The sequence below is a fragment of the Macrotis lagotis genome, chromosome 1 (assembly GCF_037893015.1).
Source record: "Macrotis lagotis isolate mMagLag1 chromosome 1, bilby.v1.9.chrom.fasta, whole genome shotgun sequence".
In the NCBI taxonomy this organism is placed as follows: domain Eukaryota; kingdom Metazoa; phylum Chordata; class Mammalia; order Peramelemorphia; family Peramelidae; genus Macrotis; species Macrotis lagotis.
The window spans coordinates 759802267-759816159 of record NC_133658.1 but is presented as its reverse complement, the minus strand read 5'-3'; the positions used below and the strand labels follow the sequence as shown (position 1 = coordinate 759816159).

The window sequence follows — 13893 nt, the reverse complement described above, 5'->3', positions numbered from 1 at the left end:
CTATTGAGTTACCCTACCTTGTTAAACCTAAATATTCTCCTCAAACTCTGGCTATATCTTCCTCCCACTAAGAGAAAAACCTAACATCTTTCTACCCTATGGAAATTTGGATCATCTGACCTGAGCTTACTCTCTCTTTTTTTTGAAGTTGCATTGATAACTTCTGTTTTTAATCTGTTACTTCAGAAACTACTATCCTAATATTATAACCCAGAAGAAAGTTAAGTCAAATCAAACAACACAGCAAATGTCACTGACAGCATGTGATATTGTTTTTCCTTAGCTCTCATGCCCCCAACAAGAGCTGGAGATCATTAATAAAATTATCTAGAGTCAAGATTAGTCATTAGAATTCAGATTTGCTCTGCCTTTTGGTTTCTTTCATTGATGTTATTGAAATCATGGTATAAATGATTCTACTTACTGTACATCAAAAATACAGATTCATGTTTATATGAATTCCTCATATCTTTTCTTCTTATAAAAGTATTCAATTACATTCATTTACCAGAGATTGTTCAGATATAACCCATGTGTTTTGTTCCTAATTTTTCCTCCCATAAAAGTTTTACTGTTAATAATTTGGGATATGTTTGCTATTTTACTGTCCATGTATATGTATATATTTAAAGATATATATGCATATTTTATACACCCATGATTTGTGAGTATGTAAGTTATGTCCATACCAAATATAAGTACATATATGCATGCACGGATACCTACTTATATTATTTTTTCTATCCATCTTTGAATTCTTTGAGGAAAGTGGCCAAAAGTGGAAATGTTATGTCAAAGGAGGTTAATAATTCAGTTGAATTCTAAAATAATTCAATACTGTTGGACCAAATAGATCTCTACTCACAATGTATTAGTGCAGCATTCTGTTAACAATTTCACCAACACTGACAAATTTCCATATATATATATATACATATATATATTATAACTGTGTGTTGAAACCTGTTGTTTTCATTTATATTTATCTTAGTGATTTTGAGCAATTTTTAATGATCTTTTGAAAACAATTTGTTTCTCTCTACTTTTTACTTTATTTAAAAATTTATGTTTGCTCATATTTTCTCCTTTATTGTTTTAGAACAAACTAATAGTTGATTGGTTCTTGTGCTTCATTATCGAAGAGGAACAAAATGACAACAGAATTCAAGAGTCAAATTATAGTATGTTTGCCTGTGACTGATCAGACCAATAGGAGCTGAGAATACTCTACCTTAGCCCATGCACAAATGGTCCATGTGAACACCTGAGATGGATTCTCTATATTTGTGCATTTCTTGTTTGCTTCAATTCTATATGCTCATAGAAGACAGCATCCTCTCTGATGAAGGCCTACCATGGTGAGCGGTCCTCTGCCAAGGCATCCCATGCTGCACAGAAAGTTCTGAGAGACCTTGAGAGTGTCTTTTGTGTGTTTTCTGAACACCTGTGAGCACTTGCCTTATGTGAGTTCTCCATAAAATTGTCTTTTTTGGCAAGCATGCATTTGGCATTCACACAATGTGGCCAACCTATCACAGTTGTACTCTTTGTGCTAATGTTTGAATGTTTTGCAGTTTCATTTGAGAAAACATCACTGACTAGTACCTTATCACAGCAAGTAATCTTCAGAAATCCCATTTAAATGGAAGTGATTCTGTTTCTTGCCATGGCAATGGTCTACTATCCAGATTTCACAAATATATAACAATGAGGTCAGTGCAACAGCTCTGTAAATTTTCCACTTGGTCATCAATCTAAGATGTCTTCTCTACCACACTTTCTTTCAGAGCCTTCCAATTACAAAAAGAGCTGCTATAAATACTTTTGCACATGTGGGTCTTCCCCATCTTTTTTATGATCTCTTTGGGATGTAGATCTACTAGGCGTATTGATGAATCTAAGGGTATGCAAAGTTTTATTGACCTTTGGACCAGTTCACAATTGCTCTCCAGAATGCTTGGATTAGTTCACAACTCCACCGACAGGACATTAGTGTCCCAGTTTTCCTACATACTCTCCAACATTGCTCATTTTCCTTTTTACCATTTAAGCAAATTTGATTGATGTGATCTGGTATCTCAGAGTTATTTTAATTTGCATCTCTCTAATTAAAAATGTTTGAAAACTGACTTTTATATCCTTTGACTATTTATCAATTGGAGAATGACTTCTATTCTTATAAATTTGACTCAGTTGTTTCCATTCCTTCTGATCTTGGTTACTTTGGTTTTATTTGTGAAAAACTTTTTTAATTGAATGTAGTTTAAATTATCCATTTTACAACTTTTCATGTTCTCTATCTCTTGTTTAGTCATAAAAACCTTCCCCCCCTTTCCATAGATATACTATTTCTTAGTCTTTTAATTGGCTTATGATATCACCCTTTAGGTCTAAATTCTGTTTTCTTTTCAACCTTATTTTGATTTAATGTTGAGAGCTACTTGAGGGAGTTTGGGTCAGAGGTCAGTTATGACTAAATGACCTAAGAGTTGGTGACCCTCAAGCCTGAAATGAACAATTTTTGAATTGTTTAGATCTGACTTTATTTGTGTGAATAGTATCTTGTAATTGTGTTCATATGATTTCTGTGTTTTGCTTGTCAGGTCGATTACCCTATATTTTATGTTATCTAACTTTTATCTACTTTTCTTTCTCTCTTGGGGTTTGGCTTTGTTGGTTATATGTAAAAATGCTAATTTTGTGAGTTTGTTTTATATCCTGCTACTTTGTTAAGATTGCTCGTTCTTTCAAGTAGCTTTATTTAGTTGATTTTTTTTTTTTAGGAAGAACAAGGCATTTATTAATGAATCCGACATGGTGTGTCCTAATGTTTCTTGTTGGCAGCTGCCACCTGTCCCGCAATTCAGTCCAGGTCTCTCTGTCCCTGAGGTGTCAGCTTCCGGCCCCCGTCCTGGTCCTTCTCCACCATCTTGAGCCCCTCGAGCGCCTGCAGCACCCGGAGGGCCACGCTCTTGGAGCCCCTGCTGAAGTGGCTGGGCATGACGCTGGTCATGGAGCCCATGCCGGCGCCACCGCGCAGGTACAGGTGGCCGGCGGTGGAGGCTGCCCACGTGTAGAACCAGTTTTTGTCGTAAGGCGCCAGCTCCTTGTGCTTGGCCAGCTTCACCGTGTCCACCCACTCGGGGACCTTCAGCTTTCCTGACTTCTTCAGGAAGGCGGCCAGCGCCCGCACAAACTCCTGCTGGTTCACGTCCTTCACGGTGACTCCGGGCATCGTGCGGGATCTGTGCGACCAGCCAGGGGAAAGGGAGAGACGGGCTATTTAGTTGATTTTCTAGGGATCTCTAAGTATATCATCATATCATCTACAAAGAGTGAGAGTTTTGTTTCGTCATTCCTATTCTTATTTCTTCAGTTTCTTTTTCTACTCTTATCACTATAGCTAACAATTCTGATACAATATTGAATAACAATGATGATAATAGACATCCTTGTTTCACTCCTGATCTTATTAAAATGGTTCTAGTTTATTCCCATTATCTACAATGCTTGCTGATGGTTTTAGATAGATATTATTTATCACTTTAAGGAAAATTTCATTTGATTCCTATAATCTCTAATGTTTTTAAGAAGAGAAAGTGCTAGGGGCAGCTAGGTGGTATAGTGCATAGAGCACCAGCCCTGGAGTCAGGAGGACCTGATTTCAAATCAAGACTCAGAAACTTAATAATTGCCTAGCTGTGTGACCTTGGACTAGTCACAACACTATTGTTTTAAATAAATAAAATTTTAAAAAAAGAGCAGGTATTATATTTTTGTCAAAGACTTTTTCAGCATCTATTGAATCATATGATTTCTGTTAGATTAGTTAGTGATATGGTCAATTATGCTGATCATTTTCCTAATGTTGAACCATCCTTGTGTACCTGGCATAAGCCTTATTTATAGTGTATTATCCAATAATCTCTGTAATCTCTTTGCCAAAATTTTATTTAAAAATTTTTACATCAATATTCATTAGAAAGATTGTTCTATAATTTATTTTGACTGCTTTGGCTCTTTCTGGCTTAGATATCAGCACCATGTTAGTATCAGGAAAGGAATTTGGCATAACTCATTTTTCACCTAGCTTTTAAAAACAGTGTATATAGAAGTGGAATAAATTTTTCTTAAATGCTTGATAGAATTCAGTTTTAACTTTTTCTTAGGACATTTATTCATGGCTTGTTCAATTTCTTTTTTCTGAAATGGGGTTATTTAAGTATTTTATTTAATCTTATGGTAATATGGCCAGTTTAATTTTTATAAATATACTTTATTTTCACCTTAATTTTCAGAATTGTTGGAATACAGTTGGGCAAAATAGCACTGAATTGTCATTTTAATTTCCTCCTCATTGTTAGTAAGTTTTCTTTTAGTAAGTATTCTTTTAATAAGTATTCTTTTCAATTTTAATGGTGGTTTTTTATTTTAAATCAGAATAACCAAAGTTTTATCTATTTTGTTTTGTTTTATTAAATCTATTCAGTTTGATTTATTATTTCAAAAGTTTTCTTAGTTTCAGTTTTATTAATTTCTCTTTTACTTTCAAAAATTCTAATTTGGTACTTATTTGGGAATTTTAATTTGTTCTTTTTCTAGCTTTTTTAGGTCCTCCTGACTCCAGGGCTGGTGCTCTAGCCACTATGCCACCTAGCTGCCCCTAGCACTTGCTCTTCTTAAAAACATTAGAGATTATAGGAATTAAATGAAATTTTCCTTAAAGTAATAAACAGTATCTATCTAAAATCATCAAATTCATTGAACTTCTCTTTCTCTTTTTTACTCATTTAAATATTTAGAAATATAAAATTTTCCCTAATAACTGCTCTAGCTGCATGTCACAGATTTTGGCAAGATGTCTCATCATTGTCATTGTATTGGATTAAGTTATTAATTATTCCTATGATTTGTTATTTGATCCACTCATTCTTTAATTAAGATATTTGGTTTCCAATTAATTTATCTTTTCATGGCCCTTTATTAAATATGATTCTTATTCCATTGTGATATGAAAAGTATGCATTTAAAATGTCTGTTTTTCTACATTTATTGTGAGGTTTTTGAGCCCTAATGAATGGTCATTTTTTGTGTAGTTATGTATGACGGAGAAGAAGGCATATTACTTTCTATCCCAATTAAGTTTTCTCCACAGGTCTTTCATATCTAACTTTTCTAAAATACTATGTACCTTCTTAACTTCCTTTATCTTTAATTGGTGTTTAAATTTATTTAATTCTGAAAGAGGGAGGTTGAGATCCCCCTCTCATTTAGTTGATTATTTTTGGCAAGACAGTAGGGTTTAGTGACTTGCCCAAGGTCACACAATTAGCTAATTATTAAGTCAGGTCCTCCTGACTCCAGGGCTGGTGCTCTATCCACTGTGCCACCTAGCTTCCCCCATCTCTCATTTACTTTTGCTGTCTATGTCTTCCTATTACTCCTTTTATTTCTCTAAGAATTTGTAAGATTTACCATTTGGTGCATGTATGCTTAATATTGAAATTACTTCATTTTCCATCCTACCATTTAGGAAGATGTAGTTCCCTTCCTTATTCCTTTTAGTAGTATACCTGATTTTTTTCTTCATATAAAGTGTAATATATTCTTTTTTTCTTTTCTTTCTTTTTTTTTAGGCTTTTGCAAGGCAAATGGGGTTAAGGGGCTTGCCCAAGGCCATACAACTAGGTAATTATTAAGTTTTTGAGACTGGATTTGAACCTAGGTACTCCTGACTCCAAGACCGGTGCTTTATCCACTGCACCACCTAGCCACCCCATTATAATATATTCTTGAGTGTATCTTTTGACTACAAATGTATTTCTTATAAACAACATAGTAGGATTTTGAATTTTAATCCACTCTGCTATCTTCTTCTGTTATGGATGAGTTTATCCTATTCACATTCTCAAATATAATCTAAATTTTCCTCCATCCTATCTTCTCCATGTTTGTAATTTTATCTCTGCTTTCCCCTAATTCCTCCTCACCAATGCTTTGCTTATGACTTCTGTTTCCCTCAATCTGCTCTTCTTTCTATTAAGCACCTTTTCTTTTCTTCTACCTCCCCCCTTTAACATTTTTCTTTACTTTTACTTTTACCCTCCCTTTTATCAATCCCTCTTTCTCCTTTCTTTTCCCTTTCCTCTCCTACTTTCCTAAAGGGTAAGATAAATTTCTACACCCAACTGGGAATACATGTTATTTCCTCTTTGAGCCAAATCTATTGAGAGTGAAATGTATTCAGTGTTCACACACCCTCTTCTTTCCTTCTACCATAATATGTATTTTATGTCTCTTTTGGGGGCAGCATTTATTTTCTAATGCCTCTCCCTTCTCTTTATATAATCTTTTTTTTTATATCTTAGTTGTTTTAAACCTGTTTTGCACCCACATTCTCTATCAAAGTATACTCCTTTCAACTGTCCAGATAGAAGTACAATTCTCAAGGGATATAAGCATCATCACCATGTCATACCCATATCCTCTGTCAAGTATGCTTCACTTCAACTATCCATTAGAAATACAATTCTCAAGAGCCATAAGCATCATCAAACCATAATGTTTATACCCCTCTTCTCTATCCAATTGCACTCCCTACAACTGTCCCAATAGAAATACAAAACTCATGAATTAAAGTGTCATCACTTTATAATCAATTTATACTCATAGTCTCTGTCTAAATATGCTCCTCTCAACTGCCTTAAGAGAAATAAAATTCTCAACCATTACCAGTATTGTCTTCCCATGTATGTATACAGACTGTTTAGGCTTATTGACTATCATGTATTTTTTCTTTCATTTGCCTTTTTATACATCTCTTGAGTCATCTATTTGAGGATCAAATTGTCTGGTTATTTCTGGTCTTTGTATCAGGCAAGTTTGAAAGTCCTGAATTTTGTTGAAAGACCATCTTTTCCCTGGAAACACTATGCTGAGTTTTGCATGGTAGTTGATTCTTGATTGTAATTTAAAATACCTTGTCCTCTAGAATATCACATTCCTTATATCATATATATATATATGTCATATATTCCTTAATATTAAGGCTTGCAAATTCTGCACAAACCTGACTATGGCTCTCTGGTATTCAAATTGCTTCTTTTGGGGTTTTTGCAGTATTTTTTCCTTTATCTGAGAATTCTGAAATTTGGCTACAAAATTCCTTGAAGTTTTTATTTTGGGATCTCTTTCTAGGGGTAATTGATGGATTCTTTCAAGGGCTATTTTACCTTCTTGTTATAGGATATTAGGGCAATTTTCCATGATAATTTCCTGTTATACAGTCCAGGCTTTTTTTCAGACTGTGACTTTCAAGTAGACCAATAATTTGTAAGTTCTATCTTTTGGATCCATTTTCAAGGTTGGTCATTTTTCCTAAAAGGTATTTTACATTTTCTTCTTTTTTTCTCTTTTGGTTTTGCTTGATGGAATTTTGATGTCTCTTAGAGTAATTAGTTTTCATTTGTCCAAATCTAAATTTTTAGGGTTTTATTTTTTTCAGTTAGCGTTTGTGTTTTTTTTTTTCCAATTGGTCAGTTTTACTTGTAAAGGACATGTTTTCCTTTTCTAATTGATCAACTTTACCTATAAAGGTATTGCTTTCTTTAGTCAATTTTTCATAATTCTCCATTACTTATTTATTTTCTCAATTTTTCTTTTACCTCTCTTCTTTGGTTTTTAAAATCCTTTTTTTAATTCTTCCAAAAGTTCTTTTTGGATTTGAGACCAATTCATATACCTATTTGAGTTTTGCAGGAGGCATTTTGTCATTGCATCTCTCTTCTGAGATGGTTATTTTATTTTCCCTATCAGAATATTAGCATTCTGTCATTAGCACTATTTTTTTAAAAAAAATTAATGATTTTGCTTATCTTGATAGTTGAACTGCGCACCTGGCACATAGTTAGTATAGTGTCAAACTTTTTGTGCTAGAAGTCTTGTCCCTGATAATGCACTGGCATTTAAGATGCTTGCAGTTTGTTCTCTGCATTAAGGTGGCCTAACTCTACATCTGCATTCCAGGGTCTACAGTTGTCTTCTGAGCTGGGGTTGGGACTCTCACTGCTGCCTTATTATACTACTAGTCTGCTATACTTCTGGCTTGCCAAGGTAGGACCTGAGCTGTGCTGTGTCTAAGGGCCTCCATCTGAGTTTCTAGCTCTCTTGCCTATGCTGTGCTTTACTACTCTTTTACCCATATGCCACAGACATGTTTTTTAGGTTTTTGCAAGGCAAACAAGGTTAAGTGGCTTGCCCAAGGCCACATAGCTAGGACATTATTAAGTGTCTGAGACTGGATTTGAACCCAGGTACTCCTGACTCCAGGGTCGGTGCTTTATCCACTAGCCACCACCAGACATTTTTTGAAGTTCTTCCTGATATCTTAAGTAGAGAATTTGTTTCATTCTGTATTTTTGTTGATTTTGGTGCTTTGGAATCTGTTTAGAATCTTTATTTAAAGTTGTTTTGGGAAAAGTTCTAGAAGGTTCCTGGCTCCATGCTACTATCTTGGCTCTACCAGGTAGTTTCCCTGTTTTTGCTTTTTTGTTCTGGATCTTATTCTCTGTACTTCTGATGAAATTTTGCCTCACAAACAATCCCTACTCTCTACATCTTCAATATGTTCCTTCTCACTGGGTCCTTCCCTCTTCTTATGAATATGCATATTGTCTATTATGCTCTCCTACAAAAAATCAATTTCCTTAGAAATTGCCTAACCATGATCTATAATAATATTTCTTCCCTTCATTTTATTTTCAAACTTCTTAAGTGCTTTAAAAAAAACTGGCTCTATTGTTTTATTTTTTCACTCATAATTTTGTTGTTGATTCATTTTTCATTTGTGTCCTAATCTTTATGAACCAAAAGATCTCATTTAGAATTTTCTTGGCAAAGATACTAGAATAGTTTGCCATTTTCTTCTCTCCAACTCATTTTATAGATGGAAAACTGAGAGAAAAAGGGTTGTTACTTGCCCAAAGTCACACCACTAATAAGTGTCTGAGACCAAATTTGGATTCAGGAAGGTATCTTACTAACTCCATGCCAAGCACTCTGTCCACTTTGTTTCTTTCTATAGTTAGGTAATCATTATAAATAGGGAGTTCATTTGGAGGGAGATTAAGTCTAGCATATCAAAGGAAATAATATGGCAAGGAGCAATAAGGCAAAATTAGAGTTTCGATGTCACTTCACTTACCTTGGTAGACAAGAAGAAGTCCAGGAACAAGGGCTCCCCTCTTTGGGAAGGAGCATAGATTAGACTTAGAGGCTTTGCGCAGAAACAGCTGTTATAAGAGTGGGGCAAAAGGGAAATTAATTTTAGAAATCCCCGGTCTTCCCTTTTTTCACTATGTCTTCTCCATATAACAGGAAAATGTCAAAACTTTGGACCAAGCAGTATTCTTATTAGCCCTATCAATTGGGAATAAATGCCCCCAATAAAGTTAATGAAGTCTTGAAAAGTGAAAATCCATGAAAGGAGTTGACCCTATAAAACTTAGTACATTCGACATCACTAATTTTTTTGCAAGCTCAAATAAGGAAAGTTGGCCTCAATTTGGAGGTAGTTCTAAAATAAATTGTTTCACAGTGTCTGTGATGGGAGACATATTAGAATGTTGTTTTCATAACATAGTTCTGAGACAAAATACCAGAAACCTGATCAAAAGAAAATATTTCTTACATTTTGATTGACTCAATCTTTTTAATTTCCTTTTAAAATGACTTACTTTATCCCAAGGGATTAAAGAGGATATTGGCCCTATACTTAATATGGGTCTAATAAGCAGCTAAGTGACTCAGTAAAGGGAATGCTGTACTTGAGATCAGTTAAATTTGAGTTTAAATATAGACTCAAAAGGATATTACCTGTGTGATTCTGAGCAAGTCACTTAACTTCTGTTTACTTCAGTTTCCTCAGCTGTAAAAATGAGAATAATGCTACCCAGCTCCTCCTGACTTGCTCTTCTCTATCAATGATCTCTACACTTTGCTTGTTAATCCCATTGTTCTCTTCTTAATAAATAACATTAATGACATGGCTCCAATATATGTATATTTTATTATCTATATTGCTTGTTATTTATATTATTATTATTATTATTATTATTATTATTATTATTATATTGTTTACTTTATCAATGTGATAATTTTGCCTGTGTAGTTTCTTTAGTTACCTGTAATTGAACTTGTATTAAAATCACTGTAAAGGACTGAAACGCTCAAAGCTATGGGAGCATAACCATGGGAGTGAGTGGTGTGGGCAAGTGTTAAGTTATAATGAGACAAATATATAGAGTTCTACTGGGATCAAGCCCAAAATTGACCAGCACAGGAGAGTAGGATAATACTGTCTTCCTATCCTTCACTGGCATATCTCAACATCATTTTAACAATCCTTTTTGTATAAAGTGATAGTTTATAAATTAAGGCTAGATGATCATTTGTTATAGGGACTAATTCAATACAGATGTTATTAATAATATCTGAGGTACTCTCTGAGATACTATAATTCAATTTAGTAGGGAATTATTAAATTACTCCCATATGACAGACAATGTTATACATTGTAGATGCAAAAAAATTGAAATAATCTTTACCTTAAAGTTCACATTTTATATGGGTGGTGCAGTGAATAGTATGCAAGAAGAAAGACATGAGTTCAAACCCAATCTCAATACACCGGCTAGCTGTATTTCAGAGATGTTATCTTTATATCTTTATTTTTTATCTTTATATCTTCATATCCTGATATATTTTATATAACGTTCCCTTTATCTCTGTTTTCTCATCTATAAAATAAGAATAATAACAATATCTGTTTCTCAGAGGTGCTGTCAGGTTCAAATGTGACAATTGTATAAACCATGTAACACAGAGTTTGACTCATGGTATGAGCTACATTCCTATCAGCGCAGAACAGCTGAGGAAGACAGAGACTGAAGATATTGGGATGGAGGCTATTTTGGAGCACTGTCAGTACAAGCTTCACCAGCTGCAGAATCATTGTCTTTGGGATGGGGTCAGAAAGTGCACAAAACACTTGATTACAAAGAAGTTCCAGAAGACCCCTGTACCAATGTTAGATACAGGATGGAGCAACATTTGGCAGCTCCATTGTCCATTAGCCATTTCTAGATTTTAGTTCCAGAGTGAAAAGGAGCTCTTGTGGTCATGAGGGAACAGGGACTCTACCTGGGGTCACAGTACCAGAGTGGAAAGGAGCAGTGACCCTGAGTCAGAGATAGAATACCAATCAAGAGGGCAGTGACCAGAAATATTCCCTTTTGTGGAAGCACCAAAATCCCACAGGCACAAAGCCCTAACTGTGAAAGTAATGGGTTAGAAAATTCAGGAGAGATCAGACATCTCTACCCACTCCATTCCCAGAAGTAAGTAGAACCCAACTCTTAACTTAAAAATCCTAAATCAAGAAATAGCAGAGAAAGAAATGAGTGTTTCACCCCCCCCCCATAAAAAAGGAAAAGGAAATAAAGGAATGACAATAAAAAGCTACTTTGGCAAAAGAGAAGCTGAAAACACAAACTCAGAAAATAAATATGATAATTCTAAAAACATCTAACAGCAAAGTCTCAAAGTAAAATGCAAACATGGCACAAGCCTGTAAGAATTACTAGAAAAGCTAAAGAAGGGAATTTTTTTAAAGAACAAAATATGTAAGTAAAAATCAAGCAAAAAATGGAAGAGGAAAACTGGAAAAGAAATGAGAATAATGCAGATAAATTATGAAAAGAGAACAGCTTGAAAAAAGATGCACAAAAAATCCTGAAGAAAATAATTCCCTAAAAATCAGATTGGTTAAATGGTAAAAGCAGTTCAAAACATAATGGAAAAATAACTCCTTAAAAATATAGTTGGTCAAGTGGAAGCTAATGAGTCCACGAGATACCAAGAAATAATAAAACAAAATCAAACACTGAAAAATAAAAGAATGTGAGATATCTCATAGTAAAAACATAGTAAAATGACTTAGAAAAACAGATTGAGGAAATATGATTTCAAAATTATTGTGATACCTTGAAGCTATTATTAAAATATTAGAACTATCCTCATTTTAATGATCCTCTCCTGAAAGAGATCCCAAAATGTAAACTCCAGATAAATTTTTGTAAAATTCCAGAGCTCCCAGGTCAAAGAGAAAATACTCCAAGCAGAATGACAGAAAGAGAAATTCCACTTAAAATAATTGCAAACACAATAAAATATTGAGAGTCTATCTTCCAGGTCAAACAATAATTATAAAAACACCATTACAAAACATTTTACAGGGATGGTTAGGTTGTGCAGTGGATACAGCACCAGCCCTGTAATCAGGGGTGCCTGAGTTCAAATCTGGCCTCAGACACTTAATTACCTAGCTGCAAACCACTTAACCCATTTGTCTTGCAAAAAAAAAACACTCTACAAAGGCATCTAAATAATTGAAGAAATATTAATAGCTCTTGAGTAGAGTGAGCCAATGTAATACACATGACAGTGTCATGTAAATTAATTAACTTATTCAGTGCCATTCCAATAAAAATACCAAAGAAGTACTTGCAAGCAGGGGAAAAAAAAACTCATTGGGAAGAACGAAAGGGCAATTCTTTTTTTTTTCAAGGCAATGGGGATAAGTGACATGCCCAAGGTCACACAGCTAACTGAGTATTAAGTGTCTGAGGTCAAATTTGAACTCAAGTACTCCTGACTCCAGGGCTCATCCACTCTGCAACCTAGCTACACCAAAAGATCAATAATTTTAAGGGAATGAGAGAAAAATAACTAATAGTAAGGGAAATGAAAATTAAACAGTTCTGAACTACCACTTTACATTCATCAGACTAGTAAGATGGGGAAATGACAAAATGCTAGAGAAAATATGAGAAAATATATGTACTAATGTACTATTGGTGAAACTGTAAAGTTGTCTATTCATTCTAGAAAATATTTTGAAGCTATGCTGAAAGGACTATGAAACCATGTTTAGCCTTTGACATAGGAACACAACTACTAGATTTAAGCCCCAAGGTTATACAAGAAAAAAAGAAAATTATCCTGAAATACAAAAATATTTATAGTAGTTACTTTTTTTATCATGGCAAAGAAGATGAAACTTAGGCAAAGTCCATCAATCTGAGAATTGCTGAACAAGTTATAGTATATGAATGTAATGGAATACTAATGTATTATAAGACATGATAAAGGGGATAATTTGTAGAACAACCAGGAAGAGTTATAGGAATTGATTCAAACTGAAGTGAACAGAATCAGAACACAATATACCTTAGAAACTTAAAAACTTAATAATTCCTCAAAACAATCATCTACCACAACTCCAAAACTTCCAGATAAGGAACTGATGGACTCAGAGTACATATTGAAGAATTTTTTCCCTTTATTTTTCTTGATTTTTGGGAGGCAGGAGCATGGCTAATGTAGAAATGTTTTGCATGACTTCATATTTCTACTGAGTATATTTTTTCTGCTATCTCAAGGGGGAGTGAGAGGACTGGATGAATGCATGGAGACAATTTGGAACCAAAATTAAAAATTAAATTTAACAAAAAGATGAAACACAGAGAAGTGATAAGAGTTAGACAAAGATGGACAAGGCAGTAGTAGAATGAAGATTAGAAACTGCAAATCAATATGGTGCTTTCCCTAAGTCTAAATAACTTGTAGTAATGTGGAATGATGATGGAAATAGGCATTTATTGCATATTCATTATAGGCCAAATTCTGTGGTAGATAAAATATTCTTTTCATAAGAACCCTACATCACATTGTGAGATAAAATTTTTAAATAAATAAGGAGAATATTACTTATAATAAAAATAAGTACATACAAAAGAAATACAAAGTTATTGGGAAGGGAGGCACTAATAGAAC

At 34.1% G+C, this 13893-nt stretch overlaps 1 pseudogene; it reads right to left on the bottom strand.

Annotated features, from left to right (window-relative positions):
- Positions 1 to 2784: 2784 nt before the first annotated feature.
- On the bottom strand, positions 2785 to 3268 carry LOC141488088 (small ribosomal subunit protein eS19 pseudogene; annotated as a pseudogene).
- Between the last annotated feature and the right edge of the window lie 10625 nt (positions 3269 to 13893).